At 47.5% G+C, this 21,510-nt stretch overlaps 1 protein-coding gene across 2 annotated transcripts in view; it reads left to right on the top strand.

The window, feature by feature from the left end:
* The window catches only part of GINS1 (GINS complex subunit 1), a 295,885-nt gene that overhangs the window by 27,548 nt on the left and 246,827 nt on the right, over positions 1-21,510 (top strand). The window lies entirely within an intron of this gene.

Raw genomic sequence — 21,510 nt, 5'->3', positions numbered from 1 at the left:
GGTTTATGGAATGCTATTAACCTACATTGCATGTTGGGTAATGGGTTCAATATCCAAGCTGGTAATCCTGCCAAGGGCATAAAATAAGCAGTGTTGCATAGCAATTTGCTATGCAATTATGTAGGTCTGCTAATTAAATTGACACTTGTGTTCCTCAGGCATTCCCTCCCACATCTCCGCCAACCTACGAACCACCACTCCATACGTCAAAAAGTCCCTGCGGTAGGCCGAACTTCAAACACTGTTCCTTACAGGTAAGTAGCTTCCCGCCTTCAAAAAGATCTCACACCCCTTCTCCCATAGCCTCTGTATTCCTGCGTTTCCAATCGCCTGACGGAGCTTCCGGTCCGCACCCCATGGAAGTTTGCCCTCATAGTGACCCCCAACATCCCTACCACCATCATATTTCCTCCACGTCTCTCTCACCGCCTCAAATACTGTGGTTCTCGCCTTATTACCAATTGGGTACCAAAGTAGTTCAACTGCTCTACGGTTTGGCGGTAGATCCCCTATCAACCTCTCTGGGTCCCCCCCCCCCCAGGTTGATCCCACACCAAAATCGACTGCAACAGTGCCGCCACAAAATATAATTAGGGAGGCCCAGTTCCCCGTCTTCTCTATTCCTCTGCAATGTCTCCAAGGATAACTTCCTCCTCCCCGTATTCCACAATAGTTCCCTGACCTTAACGTCCAGCATTTTAAAGAAGACTTTATTTCGCCACATAGGGTATATTTGTAAAGCAATAGAGCAATCGTGGCAGGATCACCATTTTACAGAGTGCCACCCTACCCATCAGAGAAAGGGGTAAAACTTTCCAGAATTTGATTGACTCTACGACTTTTGACAGCGCCCTTCTTGTATTATGTACGAACGTATCCTCCATCTCATGGAATACCCTTATCCCCAGATCATGATTCCTTCTCCTATTTTATTCCCAACTCTGGTAATTCCTTATGTGGACTATCTCTTAACCCCCCTAACGGAAACAACACTGATTTTCCCGGATTAATGCGAAAGCCAGACATGAAACGAACATTTTTTTAATATCTCGAGCAACTCTGGAAGATGCTTCTTGGGGTTTACCACGTACAACAGCAAATCACCCGCTAAAGGGAAACTATATGCCTTTGACCCCCGCTTCGATCCCTGCCTCCCTCATTTCCTGCCACAAAAATGCTGCCAAGGGCTCCAGGGCCAAGACAAACAGAATCTGGGAGGCCGAACACCCCTGCCGCGTCCCCCTGCCCAGTTCCCATGTTCCATACACCCAGTTATTAGTCCTCACCATAGCCATCGGCTTCATATATAACAGGGCCAACCATCTACACATGTTATCCCCCAAACCCGAATTCCCTCAGCACCCGGAATAGCCATTTCCACTCTAGGGAGTCGAACGCCTTCATAGTGTCAAAAGAGGCTATCGCCATGTCCTGCTTCTGCGACTTCACTAGATCCATAACATGGTCAAGGCGAGAGATATTACCAGATGTTTCTTCCCCCAACAAACCCCCATTGGTCCGGGTGGACCAAGGTCGGCGCTACCCTCACCAATCTAGCGGCTAAGATCTTCCCCAAAATGTTCCCATCCCCATTCAGTAGGGATATCGGTCGATACGCCGCGCAGTCCATCGGGTCCTTCCCCTCCTTCAATATCGCAATTATCACCGCCTCTCTCACCGATTCCGGGAGGCAACCCCTCTGAAAAGCTTCCTCATATACCTTCTTAAGCTGTGGTGCCAGATCGACAAACGTGGAGTAAAACTCCACTGGAAGTCAGTCACTACCCGGTGCTGTGCCTTTCCTCAATGTGCGAATCACCCAGCGGATGTCGGCCTCCTCGATTGGGGCCTCCCAATTCTTCCCGTAGCTCCTCCCCCAGTTTCTGTAATCGTAGTATTTCCATGAGATCCTCTACATGGACATCCACATACTACCCCCCGCCCCCTCACTTGTATACAACTCCTCATAGAATGCCACAAAGGTTTCATTAATCTCCCTTTGGGTCCCAACTATCTCCCCCTGAGTTTGTCCTAATCTGGGTTATAGCCCGGCTCGGGTTTTCCTTGCTGATCAACCAGGCCAGCTACTTGCCCGCCTTATCCCCCACCCCATGCAATCTCACGTACCGCTTACTACTATCAAAGCGTGTCAGGTCTGCCAAGAGCTCCTGGTGGAGCTCCAACCTCTGCGCCAGGGCTTCCCCCACCACCGTGCCGCCTATCCAATTCCTCCACCTGAGCCTCTGTTTGCCGTTGCGTGTCCAGGAGCCGCTTACGCATACCTACTGTCATGGATAGGCACTTCCCTCCCATGGTCACCTTAAAGGCTTCCCAGAGCGCACCCTGGACTCCACCGACCCCTCATTTAGCTCAAAAAACGCTGTGATTCCCCTCTCTAAGCTCTCCGACGAATGCCCCATTCCCAAGTGCCTCTCTCTGGAGTCGCCATAACCGCTGCGGGGGATTCTCATTGGTCCCAAATAATGTGGCCACCAAGGGGGAGTGATCTGACAGGGCGCGCCCTAGGTACCTTATCTCCTTAAAATACTGGCAATGCTCCCTCCCCGTTATAATATAGTCCAGGCCCGAGTACGAGCCATGCACGCCCGAGTAATAGGAGTATCCCTTTTCCTCCACATGCCTCTTCCTCCATACCTCCACCAGATCTAAATCCTTCATTATCCTATGGAGTGACCCAGTCATACCCTTCTTAAGCAACCCTCTACCCCCCGACCCATCCAATCGCTCATCCAAGTGACAATTGAAATTACCGCCCCATACTAGCATTTCGCCCCTATATGCCCCCAACATGCGTAACACCGACGGAAAATATTCCTTTTCATCTACATTTGCTGCGTACGAGTTAACCAGACAGTGTTTTACACTCCCATAAACCCTTCACTAGCACTGTTCTACCAATCTCATCTTTCAGCACCGCCTCAACCTTCAGTGGTACCCCTCTCGCAACCCAAATAAGCACTCCCCTAGCTTGGGTTGAATAGGTTGTGCCAACTACCTGCCCGCCCCCAGAGTTTCCCCAGTTTCCCCAACCCCTCCTTACCCACATGTGTCTCCTGTATCAAAGCCACTTGTATCCCTTGCCTCCTCAGGAACTTCCCACTTTACCCATCTATCCTACTGATACGATCACTCAAGTTACCCCCTCATCTCTCCCAAATATCCCCCCCAGACTCTCCCTCTCTGCTTTCCCCAATACCTATATACAGAACCGTCTCCAACCTTGCAATAATTACTGACATGCCATTCCTCCTGCTTCCTCCCTGTTTCTGGACCTCCCCCCCCCCCCTCCCTCGCACCCGTCCCCAACTCGGTGCTCCCAACACTTCCTTGACCAAACTCACACCCCTCCCCTCCTCCTTCCCCCAACTGTGCCCCCCCCCTCTCCTCTCCCCCTCCCTGTCCTATCCCCGCACCCTGCAACTGGTGTGGGTGATCAAACCCCACCCAAATTCCTATTCTCCTCTCCTTCCCCCATAGACCTCTTGAATAGTCTACCCCATCTCCTCCCCCCTCCCTCCGCGGGTAGTAGTCAACGGCGTCACCAGTTCTGGGGGATTTCGCTATCCCTCCGATACCACCCCTCCCATGTAGCATGCCCCTCATATCACACCCCACTTCACTCTCAAATAACTTCTTTCCTGAAAAATACCACTTGGTCCACGCCTCCATCTCCGCCTTCCTCATCCCTCCGTGGCCAGGCGCTACTCCGCCCCGGTTCCTTTGGTCTGGGGGTCTGCCCCATGTGTCCTGGCATCTAGCCAGTCCCATACCTCCCTTGGGGACGTGAAAAACCATGACCTCCCTCCCCGCCCCCCCGACAGTACCTTCAGCTTTGCCTGAAAAAACATCATATACTTTAAATTGAGTTCTCTGAGTCGTCGCCTCACTGCGTCGCATGACCTTCTTTGATGCTGCACATCCAACGTGAAATCTGCAAACATCCTCCGCTTCGCTTGTCCAATTTCATAGTGGCCCACTCTACGGGCGTCCAGCACGATAGCATCTCGATCCCAAAAATTCATAATTTTCGCCACCAGCACCCTCGGCGGGGCACCCAGCGGTGGGGGCCTCCCCGGCACCCTGTGTGCCCTCTTCACAGTAAAAAACTTGGAGATGCCTTTAATCTCTAGCACCTTCAGGATCAGGTTTTCCACAAATCGAGGCTAGGGCCTTCCTCCCTTTCCGGGACTTCGACCAGACGGATGTTGCAGCGCCTGGCGCGGTCCTCCGCATCCTCCGCTCTTCCAGCGTTCGGGTCGCCCCCACCAAACCTGCCACTTGATTCTTGAGCTTCTGGATGTCGTCCTCCACCGTATTGACCCTCTGCTCCACTTCCGTAACCCTCTCTTCACTTTGCGGAGGTCTGCTCTCACCAGGGAGACTTCAACCCCCACCTCCTTGATAACTCTCCCGAAGCGTAAATCTAGAGGCCTGTATCGCCTCCATTAGCGAGTCCAGAGTCACGCCACTTTCCTCCCAAGTAGTAGGTCTCTCTCCCGTCTGTCGCTCTGGACCATCCTGTTTGTGTCCTTTCCTTCGCTTCTGTATACTTGTCCATCAGCTGCTGGTTCTTGCCCATACCGAACTGGGGATTGTGCAGCCCTCCTCCCTTGGGCATCACAGTTTTTACTGTGCCCTTTCTTATGTCTCCAATGTCTGCACCAGTATTTCCCCACACTCCAATCTCACTACTTTGTTTATCTCACTTACTATCTATGTTGTTGAATCTGTCGAGCCTCTCCTCGGATTCAACCGTCCTCACTCGATGACCTCTCCTCCACTGTGCACAAATGTCCATGTTACATCCCACCGGACGGGGTCCGATAGCAGATCTTAAGAGGGCTCCAAGACCCTAGATTCCTGAGTGAACCCCCAATGAGGAAGGAGCTCACAATGTCCTCCTACCCCGCGCCACTAGATTGCTCCGCCCCAACCTCAGTGCTCACCGTAGCTCCACAACAGCCTCCAGCGGTCGCTTCGCGTTCGGGGAGGAGAGGGATCCTTTACCCCATGTAGCGCAGTACAAGCCCTCCCTCTAACAGGGCGTCTCTGTGTGACTCTCCCCCAAGGCAGCACACGGACGGTGCTCCTCTCATGCCATGCGTACCTCCTCCGCTCATGAATGCGGCCGGCTTCCTCTTCCTGCCCGGACCTCCGTCCCGCCGGCCTACGCGCGCAGATCCACTGCGCGCATGGTGGATGAGGGGGGGGGCAGCTTCTCTCTCCACTCCCTTGCAGGCTTGAGCACCTGCACCTATCCGCGGTACACTGCGGATGTTGCCGCCACGTTTTCTGCACGTGCCGCAATCCAAGCACTGCAGCACCAGGGTCGGGCGCTCAGTGGACCCGCTCCCTCCTCCTCACCAGAGCGCATCCGCCATCTTGGAGGCTATCCTTGCGTCCCGCGGCAGCTCCCTTCTCTGCAGGTTTCTGCGGTGTGGTTCAGCTCGAGTCTTCTCCCCGTTGCATTTCTCTCACCTCCAGGGCTTCCCCCCGTCAGCCAGTATCTGTTTAACGTCCCGACATGGGGTGTTTCTGTCCGATTTCAGCAGAATTTCCTTGGCGGTATCGGAGCTCTACAAACCTACATGTGCATCCCACACCGGCTAGTCACGCCCCCCGTGAAAATGCTTCTTGACTTGATAAGACGAGTGCAGCTCTGCGAGTGACGCAGGCATCTAAGAACTACATTTTTCATTACAGTAATTATAGAAACCTAAGAGTGCTGCAGATGGCTCAAAGAACACTCCAACTCCTAGAGATAGTTCAAGGGTTTTTGTTGTAGGTTCAGGCAGTGCGCTAGTGCTGTCCATCTCTCTAGTCTATATGCACTACTCCACCCTAACCCATGTGTCCTCCTTCCCGAGGTCAATATATAAAAGTTTCGCAAATCTGTCCAGGGTGTATCTGGTCCTGCTGGGAAGACTAAATACCAAATACCCTTTTCTGTCTAACTTCCCTCAGGGACTGTTCCTACACTATCCAGAGCTTAGTGGACTATAGGGGATCATAGGGTGTGCCTACCAGACACTCTGCTGGAGGCAGTCTCCTTTCTATTACCCCATGCATTCCTCTCCCTCTCTCTGCCTGATATCCTCCTCTTACTAGTCTACCACTTCCCCCAATCCTCCCTCCTTTACTACTACTCCCTGCTTCTATCTTCTGTCTCTCACTCTACCCTTCACTGTTAGCACTCCCTCCTCTACACAACTCCACCCAACTTTTTTCTTACACACTTTTACTCTCATTCGCTCACTATAGAACTTGCTAGTCTTTCACGCACAATACAGTGCCGCTTGCGCCCTCTAACCAATACCTCAACTGCTCTAAAAAATAATAATTTAAAAACCCCTCCACACTCCTTCCTCCTACTAGTCTCTTGGTCTGCCACCAGCACCTCCTCTGATCCTACCTGAAAAACCTACAAAAACCTAGGGTCTCTTGCTCCTCCACCACCCACTCATCCCTATGCTCGCGTTGGTTGTCTGGCCTCGTCTACCGTGCCCGGGAGGTGTTACATACAAAGAATAGGGGTTCAAAAGTTGCACTAGACTTTCGCTAGTGATAATTGACTCCTGGCGGGTAAGACACTATGGGCCTCATGAGTTGTGAGGTATTACCGCTGAGATACTGCCTGGGCAAATAGTGCTACTGCCAAAGGTCCGGCAGTATTACCGCCGGATGACGAGTTCGTCAGCAGCCCATTCCTGAATTGGGTCCATTGGACCCAATGAGGCATTTTCAGCGCAATTAATGCGTGCTAATACCGCCAGCGGTAATTATGCCGAAAAATGTGCAGTTTTTTCAGCGTATTTACTGGGGGTAATGCTGTCAGACTCGTGATAGGGCAGCCCTTATATGCAGTGGTGAAACCGTTACCGCTAAATATAAGGGCTACTGCCCAATACGTGATGAGGCCCACTGTGTAGACTTTTTATGGCTGACTAGTAGCTTGCAACTTGAAAATGTTACCTCTGAAAACCAGTTTAAATTTTGTGTTGGGCCTCGCCCCTCTTGCTTGCACAGAACCGCTATGCAATGGTGTTGGTGACACGGGTGGTGCAGTGTCCCAAGTTTGTGTTCGGAAGTCTTGTTCTGGGCTTCCCTACCGAGAGCACGGTCTGGTTGGGGGGGTGGGGCGAGATCTGTGACCCTGGTTTTAGTCCCTTGTGCTTTAGGGAGTCTGCTGCGGCATCGTTGGAGCCAGCGCTAATGCTGGGGGAGTGCTGTGCGGCATATCTCGGAGCTGCATAAGCTCTGCAAACTTCTCTACACTGCCTCTCTCTCTCCCTTTGCCGCTTCTCAGATTTCCCTTGCCAGAGTTGTCAACCTAGATGTAACTTTATTTTTATTTTACAGCGCAACGCATACGCGTCTCGAATGCAGATAAAATAACTTAAAAACAAATGGATAACTTCTGCAAGAAATGTGATCTTATCACCATCTTTAATCTGGCAGACTTATTAATAATGTATGAACTTAAAGCGACTATTCCTGGAGACCTTTCTGATGTGTGCAGGCGGTACTCGATTTATGGTCGGATAGTGAGGTCCTGAAGCCTTTCTCATTTTCACAAGCCTCAAGCAGACTAACTTCATACAATTAGAGATACACCTACACCTTTTCCCACTTCTGTAATCATGCTCTGGCAGCTATCTGAGAATCCATACCATGATTTCTGTACCTTCGCTTCAACACGGGCATAGTTTAGGAAATTCACCTTACTAAATCTAGAATTACTAATGACTATATAAGAGTTCACTACCTTCATTAAACTGCCCAATAATACCCAATCCTGCATTCCTTCATATGCTTTGTTGGTGGTCGTCGCCTGATCTAAACTTCTTTAAACAACCGGGCCACGCTGACTTCTGTACTTGCCTGGTTTCCGAAGCAAAACCAACGCCACCTGAATGCCAAATGGACAGTTAGTCCAAATGGCTATGGACTGTCGCACACCGTCACTGCACCCTACTCCCAGTATAGTGCCTGGGCTCCCCATCTGCTCGCATCAGTCTCTGGGCTCCCTCATCCCACTCCTATCCCAGTCCCTGGGCTCTCCCCACCCTGCTCCCAATGTCCCTGCACGTTCCCACCACTATGCCATGGCTCCCCCCAGGTCCCCCATCCTGCTTACACCACAGTACCACTCCCAGAATAGTCACAGAGCCTTAGGTGGAGGGACATACATATTTCTACCAGATATGCCGTAGCAACCGAGCGTAGCGAGGTAGCCCGAGCCAATGAAGGAGGGTTTCGGTGGGTTTATTCCCCCCACCCACCTCCCCCCAGGATAAAAAAAAGAATGGGTTAAAATTTTGCATTTTAGAGCATACTTAAAACAGAACATTGGGTAAAAAGCCAAACAGTTTGCAATTGGTGACAAGGAGGCAGGCATGGCATTTTTTATTGGACATCTATGGTAGATGACCAGGAAAAAAAAATCTGACGTGCCTCGGGAGAGCTGATTTTGGCAAGTGGTTAGGGGGATTGTGCAACAAAGGAATTTTTTAAACGCCTTTGTTGATCAACCCTCCGCCCACGTGCCGAAATCAGCTCCACGGACCAACACAAGCACACACACACACACCACTAGAGCACCCATCATCATACACTTACTCATAACTCAAGCATACACGCATCCATACACATAAATAAATTAACATAAACTTGTCTTCTGCCCCGGTCCTGAAGTTTCCTCCTCAGCGCACGAGCTCCTGCATCATGAACCGGAATCGAGAAACAAGAGCTTCCTGGTTCTGGCCTGCAGGGGCCAGAGTGTGGGTGCGGAAACGCCCTGCTCCAGCCTGCTGCGTTTGTGTGAGAAGGCGTAGGAGCTCCCCCTCGCACATATAGACATGCAGTTCCCCAGCCAGCATTTACATTGAGCTATGCAAGGCTTGCGAAGAAAAGCGCCCCCAGCCTTGCATGGCTCATTGAGCATGTGCGGCTGGGGAACTGAGCTGCCAAACGGAAACGGTGTTTCCCTTTGACTGTTCAGCCAGCCCAGCAGCACTCCCTCAGCTGGAAAAAGCAGCTGACTGGGCGCGCAGTGTTTCACTGGGCTGGCTTCTCATCTCCTCCATAATGGGTGAGGGTGGCCACTGGGTTGATGTCCCTGAGCCCATTATGGACGATCCACACCTGCCCAGGGCTCCCCCTTCCCCTCTCCCTTTTCTCTCTTCTATCCCTTCAGCGTCTATTCTCTACTACGAACGTGGGTCAGAACTGGTGCAGCAGGGTCCTTCTTTTTCCTTTTTTCCTTTTATTGTCCCATGCTACCATCTAATAAAAGCGGTTGGACCCTCCGGCAACCCCTTACCCACCCCCCTTACACCGACTTAAGGGTTGCAACCTCCACTCTCCTTAGAGGGCGTAATGATAGTCGGGATTTTTGTTCTGTGCAAGGCGCAGTATTCATAATGTCGCCACAATTGGTACGTTCAGGCTCTTGGTGCCCTACAGTGCCAGTGTGCCACTTTTTTGGCCCATGTGGGCCAGTTTGATAAGTTACTACAGCACTCGGGTAATAGTTTTGACTCAAGTTACTGAATAAATATTCTTTAAAATGCACAATTTGCATCACATTTCATCAAAAACCTCCCCCTTGCGTACTACTCGGTCTGTCACAAAAGGAATTAATTGCCATTTGCAACTGTGAGCCACGTTTTCACTGGTGCCCGAGACCCTTTTATGCGCCAGTCCGACCCTGGGTACGCTTCCCTTTTTAATTCCTCCCTAAAAAAAATAATTTCAAAAAGGAACATTTCAGGCTGAGGATCCGCGCCAAGACCTCTGTCCTAGAATAGGGGAGCAAACCAGTTTCCAGGGCCATCTGAAACGCCAAGAGCAATGTATCTTCTGTCTCTGTAGTTTAGTTTATTTGCTTGTATAGCGCACCGAACCCAAGGGTATCTGGGCGCTTTTGCTTGCATATACAATAATTGTCACATAATAGTACTAATGTTACAAGAACACTCAGTAATCTCATACATTGACAGAAAGATGCAATAATTTACAGGGTCGGCAACTGACTTGTGTTACAGATCAAAGTCACATCTCTTGACTAACAGGAAAGTAATATACAGTGTTCTATACAGATGTGGATATAGTTCTAGGATGAGACCTTTGAGGGCAGTCGCCTAGTGTTGCATATCTAGGCGTAGGTCCTTTTGAAGGGACATGATGTAAACATAAGTATAGAGGCAGTAGTGGAGTAGCGGCCTTAATTATGCTGGGAGAAGAGCCAAGATTTTATATTGTTTCTGAAGGACGGAAAGGATGTTTTGACTCTTAGTGCAGGGGGCCGAGAGTTTCAAATCTTAGCTGCCAGCACTGGGAAACTAGACCCGCCGGCTTTAAGCAGTTTGAATTTGGGAATGTTCAGGCAGTGTTGGGTCTGGTGGGTCTGAAAGATTCATTTCTGGAAAATGTATCGACCAAGTATTTGGGGGCCGAGTTTGACAGACATTTGTGGATGACCATTAAAGTTCTGAATGTGATCCTGTCTTGTATTGGAAGCCAGTTAGTGTTGCGTCTAGCTTGAGATGTGGTTGGAGCGAGGAATGTTTAGAGCCGTTCTGAGGGCATTATTTTGCAGCACTTGTAACTTATTTAAGTTTCACTTTCTGGTGCCCAAGTATAAAGTGTTACAATAGTCCAATGTAGAGAGTATGAGTGCTGTTACAAGTCTAATACAACTGTTGGTGGACAGGAAGGATCTGCATGTGTTTATTAATTTGGAAGTGTAGGCAGTTTCTGAAGCTGTTGCATTTACTTGTCTGGACAGAAAGAGGGTGGAGTCCAAATAGACTCCTAGCGTTTTGGCATCCTTTTTGATACTATTCCCATTATTGTTGAATGAGGTGTATTGGGGATCTAGTGATTGAGTTGTTGCCTGGAACCGATTAGTAGTAGCTCGGTCTCATCATCATTGAGACAAATACCATGCTTGGCCGTCTATGCTTGAATTCTGAGGCATGCTTAATTTAGGAGAGTGGAGTCTTTGTCATATGAGCTTTAGAGAGTGATGAGAATGTGTGTATCGTCTGCGTAAATTATATAGGAGATGCCTAGTTCATCTAAGTGGTTGAACAGAAGCTTCGTAAAAATGTTGTATAGGGTTTGGGAGACGCAGGAGCCCTGCGGGACTCCACATGAGATTGGAGAGGGTTCTGCTGAAGATGAAGGAGCAAAGACCCTCATAGTTATGTCTGAGAAGGAGGATTGGACCCAGGCAGCAACTTTGGAGGAAAAAGAGGCCGCTGTAGTCCTTCGGATGTTGTGGTCAACTAAATCGAAAGCTGCTGATAGGTCGAGCAAGAGGAGTAAGGCAGGATTTCCATTATCTTTAGCTTCATCCATTTGGATTTTTAAGTGCAAGAGGGCTGTCTGTGTGCCATGTTTAGGTCTAAACCCGGATTGCCGGAGGCCCAGAAGATTAGCTTCGAGATGGTTCTATATTTAGATATAGGCTGCTTTATACAGTATTTGCAAAAGAAAATGAACGGTTGTTATAGGTCTGTAGTTGGCTGGAATGCTAGGGTCGCGATTAGGTTTTTTGATGAGGCATGACCCAGGCAACTTTAAAGATTTTTTGGGACAGAGCACGAGGCGAATTAATTGTTAATGAAGGAAGTGATGAAGGGAGTACATGCCTTTGCCCCCTCCTTTATGATTGTGGCTGGTCAGATGTCGCCCTGGCATCTAGATGGCTTTAGGCTAGCAATGAAGGCTTCTACCTCTTTGGTAGTGACTGGGGAGAATTCAAATAGGCTACAGGGTTTAGAGGGAGAAGAGTGGAATTCACTTGGTGTAGCACTTGATGCGAGACTATGTATTTTTTTTAGCTTCAATTTTCGCTTGTAATAGTGCAATTTTGGCTAGAAAGGCCTTTTGGATGTTGGCACACCAACGGGCATCTTTATTGCACAAATCCGGTGGGGAGATAGGTGACGCCAACTCTTTAAGGATGGTGAAGAGCTCTTTGGATCTGGACTTGGCGTTTTGAATTCTATTATTGAAAGTGCCACTTTTGGTTTTCAAGATAGCAGCTTTATAGGTGTTGGAAGCAGTGTTGAAGTTTTCTTTACTCTGGACCTAAGTTTTTCTTTTCCAGTTAGATTCTGAACATCTTTTGGATTCGCGTAAGGCATTCAGGTCTAGTGAAAACCATTTGTTTAAGTGTGCTGGAAGCTTAGCTTTTCTCAATTTTGAGCAGAGCTATTTGGTCTAGGGCTTGGAGTAGGTTTTGGTTACATGGGTCCACCAGGTTGGCTAGATCCTACGTTCTTGTGGGGGTTGATGATAGGCTGGAGTAGTGGGAGTATGTTCTCCCGGGTGACCAGGCGGTTGTTTCTGGTTAAGGCACTGGGGAACTTGTTGGTCACTGTTAGGCAGAATTATATGCAGTACCCTTTGGGAACACTACACACAATTCAAGTGACAGTACAATTTCACCTTTGGTACAAGCCTGTACTACACAGTTATAGTGGTAGCATTAGCGGAGCAGCCAGACGTATCTCAAGAGTAAGTGAGCAGTACAAATAGTTACACTAAGGACAGCAAATACTATGATTCAGGCAAACACTGAGATTCAGGCAAACACTGACTGAAGGTTTCTAAGTAAAAGAATATATATTTATTTACTCAAAAGTTGTATAACATTTCACTATTCCGAGCAAGTAAAAAATCATAATCATAAATACACCACACCACTTCCCTTAAATTCCAGACAAGTTAAGCTCACAAAATGTGGGAGTAAAATGACACTCCAGCAATTTAAAAGGGAGGGAAAGACAAAGTTATTAGAAATTAATCAACACCAACAGGTAAGTACTCTGGGCAATTGAACAAGAGAGACTAAAGTGAGGAGATCAGCTAGAAAAGGCTTGGGGCCAAAGTCAATGGGTCAAAATTATTTTGCTCAAGATCACACAGTTCAGGGTAGCTCGTGGCACAGATTCCGGACGAGGTTGGTTGGTAGAAAAGTTAGTTCAAAGAGAAGAGAAGGACAAGCCCTCGGATTGGAGAAAGATTTCAAACACCTTCACCGCGGCTGAGCGAAACGCACAACCGGATTTGCACAGTACCTTAAAACGGAGAGGGGGCTGTAGCTGAGGCAGACGTTACTGGTAGTTCCTGCAGGCTCACGGTTCCTGAAGCAACTGTCGGACTGATCAGAAGTAGGAAGACTGGAGGGTCCTGCACTACCCAGGAAAGAAACCAGCAGTGGCGCCAAACAATGAATAAAAGGTGCGCTCCTTAAAACCCAAGCAGGGTCCGACTTTCCTGGCTATCCGGCCCACTGTAGCTCTGTACAGCGAACTCGACCAGAGGAGGGGTGCTGGCTTGTAGTTTGGGCGAACTGGTTGGTCCCACCAGCTCAAGGGAAGAAGTTTCCTGGAGGATCTTCTCTGTCGTCGGATTTGGAGATTCGGACCTGCAGAAGGGCTGCGCCGGGCTGTTCAGTCATCGTAGGCGTCCTCTTCTTCCAGTTCCTTGTTGGTTCTTTCGTTCCAGTGGTGACTCTGCTCTTGCAGCCCCAGAGACCTGCTTTTTATACAGTTTCCCCCATTCATACAGCCTGGCTCTCAAACGCAGCAGGGTGGCTGGCCTGGCAAGGTCAGTCCCCTTAGCCAATCAGACAAGAGTGCGACTTGGGTTACCAAGGGAACCCATGGCAGGGGTCCGAAGATCCCTCCCTCACATCCTGCCTACCTAGACTATCAGGCGCCTTAAGGAGGGGTTCTGTGCAGAAGCCTGCGAAAAGACAGCAAACAAAGGAGTCATCCCCGGTTTGGCGCGCAGACAAAAACACGAGAAAGACTTTAACAAAAAGAAATGGTGACTAAACCCAGACGGAACCAAAATAAAATGTATTTGGTCAAGCGGGTTTATGTTTGAGGCTAATATAATAGCCTAAAACATTACCACGTTTATATAAGATAATCACAGTAGAAAAGTTAGGGTAGATACCACTGCCACCAGCTAAGTCTTAATGTTAAGGTAGCGAAACAATGCTCTGAGAGGCACATACAAAAAGGGATAAGCGTTAACCCTTTCCAGTACTCCATGTAAGATGGGGTGTACTGGGTCTGTGGTTTAAAGTGACTATATAAAGTTAATGGCAACTTTACCTGTTTCTGGGGGATAGTAGTCAGCCCCAGAAAAATGGAGTCAGGGGGAAGTCTCAAAGACAACCCTGTGTCACTGCACAAAGTGGTGCACATGGAGTAGGTGAGGCTCCAGCGCCAAGATCACACAGAAAGTAGAAATACACATAGCAAAACACATGTAAGAGTGGGAAAAAAGGCCCGCACTCTTGCCAGGTGGAAAAAATAAACCCTAGAAATCCAGCAAGGCTGCTGGGGGACTCTTTACGTAAGGGAAATCAACCAATGAGAATTCTCCCTAACAGTCACTGAGTAGTGGGCGACTGATGTCATGTATCTCAAAGGATTTGACGTGGTGGTCAGACCATGCGCAAGGAGAGTTTGAAAAAATGTTTGTGTTGCAGTTTAGATCTGCTACCCAATCCAGGGTTCTGCCTTTGCTGTGCGTTGGTTCAGCGATACGATGTGAGAAACCTAGTTCTGTGAGAATTTTTCTAAGGCTGTGGCATTAACATTTTAGGTGTCACGTAGCCTTAGGTTCAGATCACCCAATAACCTAATTTGGGAGCCAAGTTTGGTGTTGGGTGAGGAGGTGTGTGATGTCTTCCTCAAAGTAAGAACTAGGGCCAGGTGATTTGTACAGAAGGTGGAGAAGTAGTGTGCGAGCAGCTGATGGGGGGAGTTTGACGTAGAGGCGTTCTCCCGATGAGACCGGTTGGCTAGCAAATTCGCTGATGCCAAGTTGGTTTTTGGCAATGAATGCGACTCCACCTCTGCTGGTTGTTCTGTCGGCTCTGATGATTGTATAGTTTTCAGGTACTGCTAGCATAAGGGAATGTCCTGCTGCTGGGTGAAGCCATGTTTCTGTGACTGCTAAGAAGTCTAGGTGATTAGATGCAATAAGGTCTGCTATATCTAACGCATGAGCAATCAGACCTGGTGTTGATGAGGGCTCCTTTGATGTGAGAAGCCTCAGCAGACAGGAGGTACTACAAGGGTGGGCTTAGATGCCTGTAACGGCACAGTATTGTTTGTGTTAAAGAGGTCAATGTTGACTGAAATAGATTTAGTCAATGGAATCTTGTAGCTATGGGTGTTCTTGATGTTGGCGCGAGAGCAAAGTCAATAATTTCTGCAAATGGTAAGCATGGTAGTTAGGAGTAGGCCTTGTGGCATAGCGCAGTAACCATTGATTAGGAGTGAGGGGTTTATTGCTACTCTCTGACCCTACAATATTAGGTCTATGCAATTGGCTAGGAGCGAAAGGGGGAAGGAATTTAGCAGGTGCAATGGTGATGAGAAGGGGTAAAAAAAAGTTGCTATGCTGATAGTGACAACCCGCAGGTTAGCCATGAAGCTCAAGGGTGGGTGGGCTGCTTGCAACAGAGGTCTAAATATCACGCGTGTTTGTAGTTGTGGCTATGCTAGGAGGCTGGATGGCAGAGCTTGGTGCGCAATCTAGAAGTTATTACGTGCATCGGGGCAACGTGGCAGTTATGTAAACAATGGTGCCAAGTTTTGTTCATGGTAAACTAGTGGGTGAATACAATATTATAGACACACAGTGGGGGCTGGGCAGCCTGACCAGATGTTAGCTTGTGATAATAGATGGCCAAGTACATTAGGACACATTTCTAATCATTATTCCCAGGTAGTATTAACAGAACAGTCGATATCCAGGACATCAGGCAGGAAGTATGACGGTAGTAAATCATTTTTAGTAATATTCATATAGTATGGCGAGCAAGGCAGTGTAGTGGTGCACCTAAAAATGACAATCAATGTATGACTTACGACGATAACATAGAAAGTTAACTCCGAGGTACAAGGAAATAGTCTGCAGTGGCATTCACACGGATCAGTGGTGCGCGGTACTCTCGCAGGCTGTTTCTAGCGGCAGCAATGCGGATCAAGGCGCACTGGCGGAAGTGAGTTTTTTACCGGTAATGAACATATGACCAGGTGAGCAGGAAGTAGCAGTGTGCGGTGTAATAGAGTTAAGGGAACCCTAGCGCTGAAGGCTGTGGTGTGGATATGCTAGCGGGATAGCTATTACAAGGTAGGAAGTAATAATAAGCAGGGAGTGGGCGCCATGGGGCAAATTCTGCGTATGCCAAAAAAGGAGCTCTAGACCACGCGGTATCGGAGGAAGCAGACTCCGGTTAGAGAAACACTATAGATGCTACGGGAGGGGCGCACAGACAGTTTGAAAGAGATGTAGTTCCTATGAAGTAGGAGCACTCTTACCACAGGGTATAGCGATCACAAGATGTCAAAAGCAGACAAGGGATCCAGCAATGTCCAGCCGTTGTAGCAGATGGGTCGCAGAAGGTGATTTGTGTGCATGCCATGGAAAGAGCAGGACGTAAAGAGCATATGCGTTAGATGGGAGCAAAGTGCATAGGATGGTCCTCCCGGCTCGGGACAGGGCCTTTTTCTAGAGCCTTACTCGTTGGGCCGGCTTCCACCTGCCTGCGTATTCGATTGGGCAAGTAAGTGCACCAGTAGCTCAACCACATTCAATCTGAGGCAACCCAGATCCTGCAGTAGGGATATCTTCCTGTCAACTGCGGCTGAATTGGAGAATCGCATCATCACAACCTTTGGATTCTCCCAGACCGTTCCCACATTGCTGATGGATTGCTCATTTCCGCCTATCTTGAATTCCAATTAGGAGCGAACATGACTCGTTAATCTCCACCTTCTGACAAGAGGTTCCGGTGGATGGCTTCTGGTCATCAGTCATTCATGCCTATAGCACGTCAAGCTTGATGCCAGCGTTTGTGTCCTATGCCTAGTTTCCTATAACATTATCATGATTAATCAATTAAGGAATTATGGTTCGAAATCCACTTGGAGATGACTGCTCTGAATTGTTGCACAAATGAAACGTGACACTTGTCATATTGAATGTGGTTTAATGTAACCAATATAACATAGCAGGCCATCACTACCAAAAATAAAACGATCACATGAGCGATGAACATCTTGAGTAGGAAACAAAGAAAAAGTAATTTTAGTGTATGTACTCGCACAACTAATCTATACACGAGACAAGACCCATCATTACTCAAGTTGGAAAGAAAAACGGGTTGCACAATAACAGGCTTCCTCTGTTACAAGCCCTGGTCTGTTTCTCTCTCTCACGAGATCCCCAGCCCTTCTACAAAGTGGCTCCTTTTGGTCTGGCAAGACTGCTGACCTCGTGTCTCTTGGTCTGGCCTATATATATTTAAGTAGCTAATGGAAAATGGCAGCCAGTGAGTTCGAGCATCCTAGATGTCCGTTCTTAAGTCATTGGATCACATGTTCCCCTCTGTATCAGTTAAGTCATTGGATCACATGTTCCCCTCTGTATCAGTTAAGATCTTTGAAACCTTGAATATTGAAACCTTATTTCATGCAGTCTAGAAAAGCATCTTTACATATATGGAAGGTTAGAATTTCAGCTCTAACGTTCAGCTTTTAAAAGCGACTTCCTGCACCTTGGATTTCTCCAACTTGCCCTTTAGCACTGTAGCTAATAAAGGACCTCTAGAGATGTCTTTAAATCAGCGTGTCAAAACACAATGTGTGCGGTCTGAGAATGCTAAAACGGGAATCTGGATCCTGCTTCCTCTGTTCAGGAACCCATTTATGTCAACCCCTGTTTTTCTTAGTAGGCGGGCCTTGAATTGTCAAGGTTGGATGTCCTTGCCCTTTTGAACCCAGTTTCTGTCAGTTAAGCAATTAGCATGTTCGTTCTCCAGAAAACCCAAGTGTAGGTACATGGTAAATACTGGATTTTTTAATTCAATCGTGGGCCATGTTATATTGAAAAGTGGTGTGGTAATAGCTATTTGATATACCATGTAGCATTCCCTTGTGCTCACTCTATAGTCTGTTACATCTGTATTAACCCATTGCTTTGAGTTGATGTCACCATGGATGAGTTAACCTTTATCATAAGGGATGTTATCATGTCAGCCCGCCCCCCGCAAGATTGATTTGCACCAAACTAGGAAAAATATAATGCAAAATGATTGTAGTAAGAGTAAAAAACGAGATGTCTGCTGTAGCACCTAGAAACCCCTATTGATATTGTAGGAGCAATATTTTGCATGCAAGCTGCCTATATTACTGGCAAAAATAAAGCATGAACATTTGGAGCCATTATCAGTAATCACTGCAGATACAATTAAGTAAATGAGTTGTAGAGTGCATACATAAACACCAAGGATTATATATGCAGGTGCTAAGGAAAACAAATGAATAAATGCATTTAATAAGTAGTATTTAGATTAATTTCTACCACTAGTCATGGCCTCAATGTATGAAGGTGGAGTTTTTGAAAGCCCATTTTTAATCATCATCCAGCACAAATTGTCCCCTGATTTTGTGATCCAACGAACCTTGGATTTGGTGATCCTAAGCCTATTGTTGCACATGTAGATTGTCCAAAGATATTCAGCACGTGCGTGTGGCGCGTGCTTAAACTTGGGCCTTGATGTAAAAGGCGGTACAATTTCAGTTAGTTGGAAGCGGATGGAGGCAGATATTGGTTCCAATGTCGGCGGATTCAGTAATTTCTCAGGCTATCTGAACTCAGGATTAGCCGCCAACCATCGCTTGAGATGTGCCAGAAAACAGAGGTGATAACGAGATTTCTACAAGCTAATAGAATATCCCTGTCCACCTCGTCTGCGATTGATGAGGGGGCATTAGTGGGTCACACTATGTATTCCTAGAACTAGGCATACCCATAATCTGCAGCGAAACCGTTGGCTCGGAGTTCGAAGGGGTAAAGCGAAAGACTGGGCACTGGACCCATCTTGGACTTGCGTTGGTTCCTATTCCTCAGGAAGGACAAGTTCAAGATGGTCAATCTTTCTCAGGTCCTTCAGGCCCTTAGACTTCAAGATTGGTTGGTGTCTCTGGACCTACAGGATGCTTACTTTCATGTGCCGATTCATCCAAAGCACAGAAAGTACCTGAGGGTTGCGGCTGGTAGCTTGCACTTTCAGTTTCAGGTCCTGCCATTCCGATTGACCTCTGCCCTGAGGGTCTTCACCAAGCTAATGGTGGTGGTGGCAGAGTACCTGAGGCGAAGGTGGGGGGGGCGGGATTCACGTCTACCCCTACCTGGACAACTGGCTGATCCGAGCATGTTCTGGATCATCTGTCTCACCTGCTGCTCCCTCCACAAGCTGGGCTTCTCCCTCAATTTCAAGAAGTTGCACCTGACACCTTCCCAACAGCTCCAGTACATCGGGGCGGTGTTGGACACGTCCTTGGAAGTGTTTGCCTCCCAATGTGAGGGCTCATCACATTGTACAGATGGTGGACACATTTCAACATGTTCAGAGTCTTCCGGCTGTCTTATTCTTAAGGTTGCTTGGCCTCATGGCATCCTGCAATTTTCTGGTGCCAGAGGCCAGACTGCGGATGAGATCCATACAATGGGTCCTCAAGATGCAGTGGTCCCAATTCTCAGGCAAGATGTCGGATCCCGTTCAGGTTTCACTCTGTCTTGCAGGATCTTCTGTGGTGGGCCAGCAAAGGGAATTCGATGAAGGGGAGCCATGCAACCATGGGCAGAGATGACGGTGGTGATGGACCCTTCCCTCAGAGGATGGGGAGCTCATACCGACGATCTGACCGCCAGTCCAAACTCCCCATCAACCTGTTGGAGCTGAGAGCCATCAGGCTGGCCCTGAAGGCTTTTCTGCCGTCTGTGCGGGGGAAGAGTGTCCTGATCATGACAGATGACACAGTGGCCATGAATTACTCCAATGGTTTCTCCATCAGAGGTCAAGACTCTTAACATTCACGCTTGCTTTCTGAAAGGTTGAGGTATAAGGATTGGGACTTCCCGGATGACGTGATGGAGGTGTTGCTTTCGGTCAGGCGGCCAGCAACCACATCCCTGTACCATTGCCGTAAGTTTTGCGACTGGTGCAGAGGACACGATGTCGATCCCTTTCAGTGTTCCATTCCCATGGTTCTGTCTTTCTTGCTTTCTTTGGCCCACACAGGTCTTCAAGTAGGTACCATTAAGGGTTACCTGACAGCGCTGTCTATCTTCAATCGTTCATCTGAAGAAAGTTCTTATTTTAAGATTCCTTTTGATTTCCCGATTTCTTAAAGGGCTCACTAATGTGTTCCCACCGTCCCCGTTTCAGGTGCCGGTATGGGATCTGAATTTGGTTTTGAAATTCCTGATGGGTACTCTGTTTGTCTTTCAAGACAGTTTTCTTGGTTGCGGTTACATGCGCTCACAGAGTGAGTTAATCTCAGGTACTCCCTCTATTGTGCATGGGTAGTGCTGACATTCACTGAGACCAAAAGAGTAAATCAAAACCAAGTAAAATCAACAAATAATGTTAATGTCCAGTGAATCCGTTTAATTGACACAGCCGACACGTGTTTCGACCTATGGGTCGTTTTCAAGGCTGTTGTGATTCATTCAAAGTAAACATAAATTAATAATCAAAGTTCCACAAAATGTTTTGTGTATAACAAATACAGAACCAAAAATAAAAAGCGAAAATGAAATATACAATGGTTTACATACCAAATTAAATCCAAGGCAGTGACGTTAATGGAAAACAGAAAAAGTTAAATCAGATGAGCCATATATGCAAATAATAACCACTTAATACTATTCAGGGCAGTGGCGTTGTAGGTAAACAGAAGGAGTAATCTCAAATGAGCAATATAAACAAATCATAACAACTTGATTCAACAACACTTGTAGTAAGCGTCTGATATGTGTGAAGTCATGCATTGCCAAGTCCATGCCAATCACCAAAACAAGTGACCAATTTCCAGAAAAAACGTGAAATATCCCAAATGAGCCAAGTCTGTGACCATACAAGGCCAGGGTGTTCATAGTAAATACATTAATTGTGAAGGTAATACGAATATGTTGAGGACTACATGTATAGTCATTTGAGAGTAGGTAATCAGGGACTTGCCCAATCTGGTAGTCACTGTAAGAATATTGAGAAAAGTAATGAACAATATACAGTATCCGTAGGGATTTAATTTAGTGAATGTGAAAATATGTAAAAACACTGAAAATACTCACAAGCTAGATGCTTGATGAAAAATTGTTAATTTTCATGAATGTCGCTACAATCAATGGGTCCAAATACCTGAAATAATGCAACCCAGATGGAAATGAGTTGGATGGCATGAAACGCTTAAAATGGATTAGGTGAATAGGATTATATAGGAAATTCAGAGTGCTGCTATAAAGTATGGCAATGTCGTGATAAGGCATAGTATATTGGGCACGATCTTGTGTCTGTGAAGCATTTCATTACAAATTGCAGGTTCACTTACCCTCTGAAATATGTTGTACGGGTGAAATCCCCTACGATTTTTAGTAGTT

This window comes from Ambystoma mexicanum, chromosome 4q (assembly GCF_040938575.1).
Source record: "Ambystoma mexicanum isolate Mex_15411 chromosome 4q, UKY_AmexF1_1, whole genome shotgun sequence".
Lineage (NCBI taxonomy): Eukaryota > Metazoa > Chordata > Amphibia > Caudata > Ambystomatidae > Ambystoma > Ambystoma mexicanum.
The sequence above is the reverse complement of the archived record's forward strand: the minus strand, read 5'-3'. Positions and strand labels throughout refer to the sequence as shown.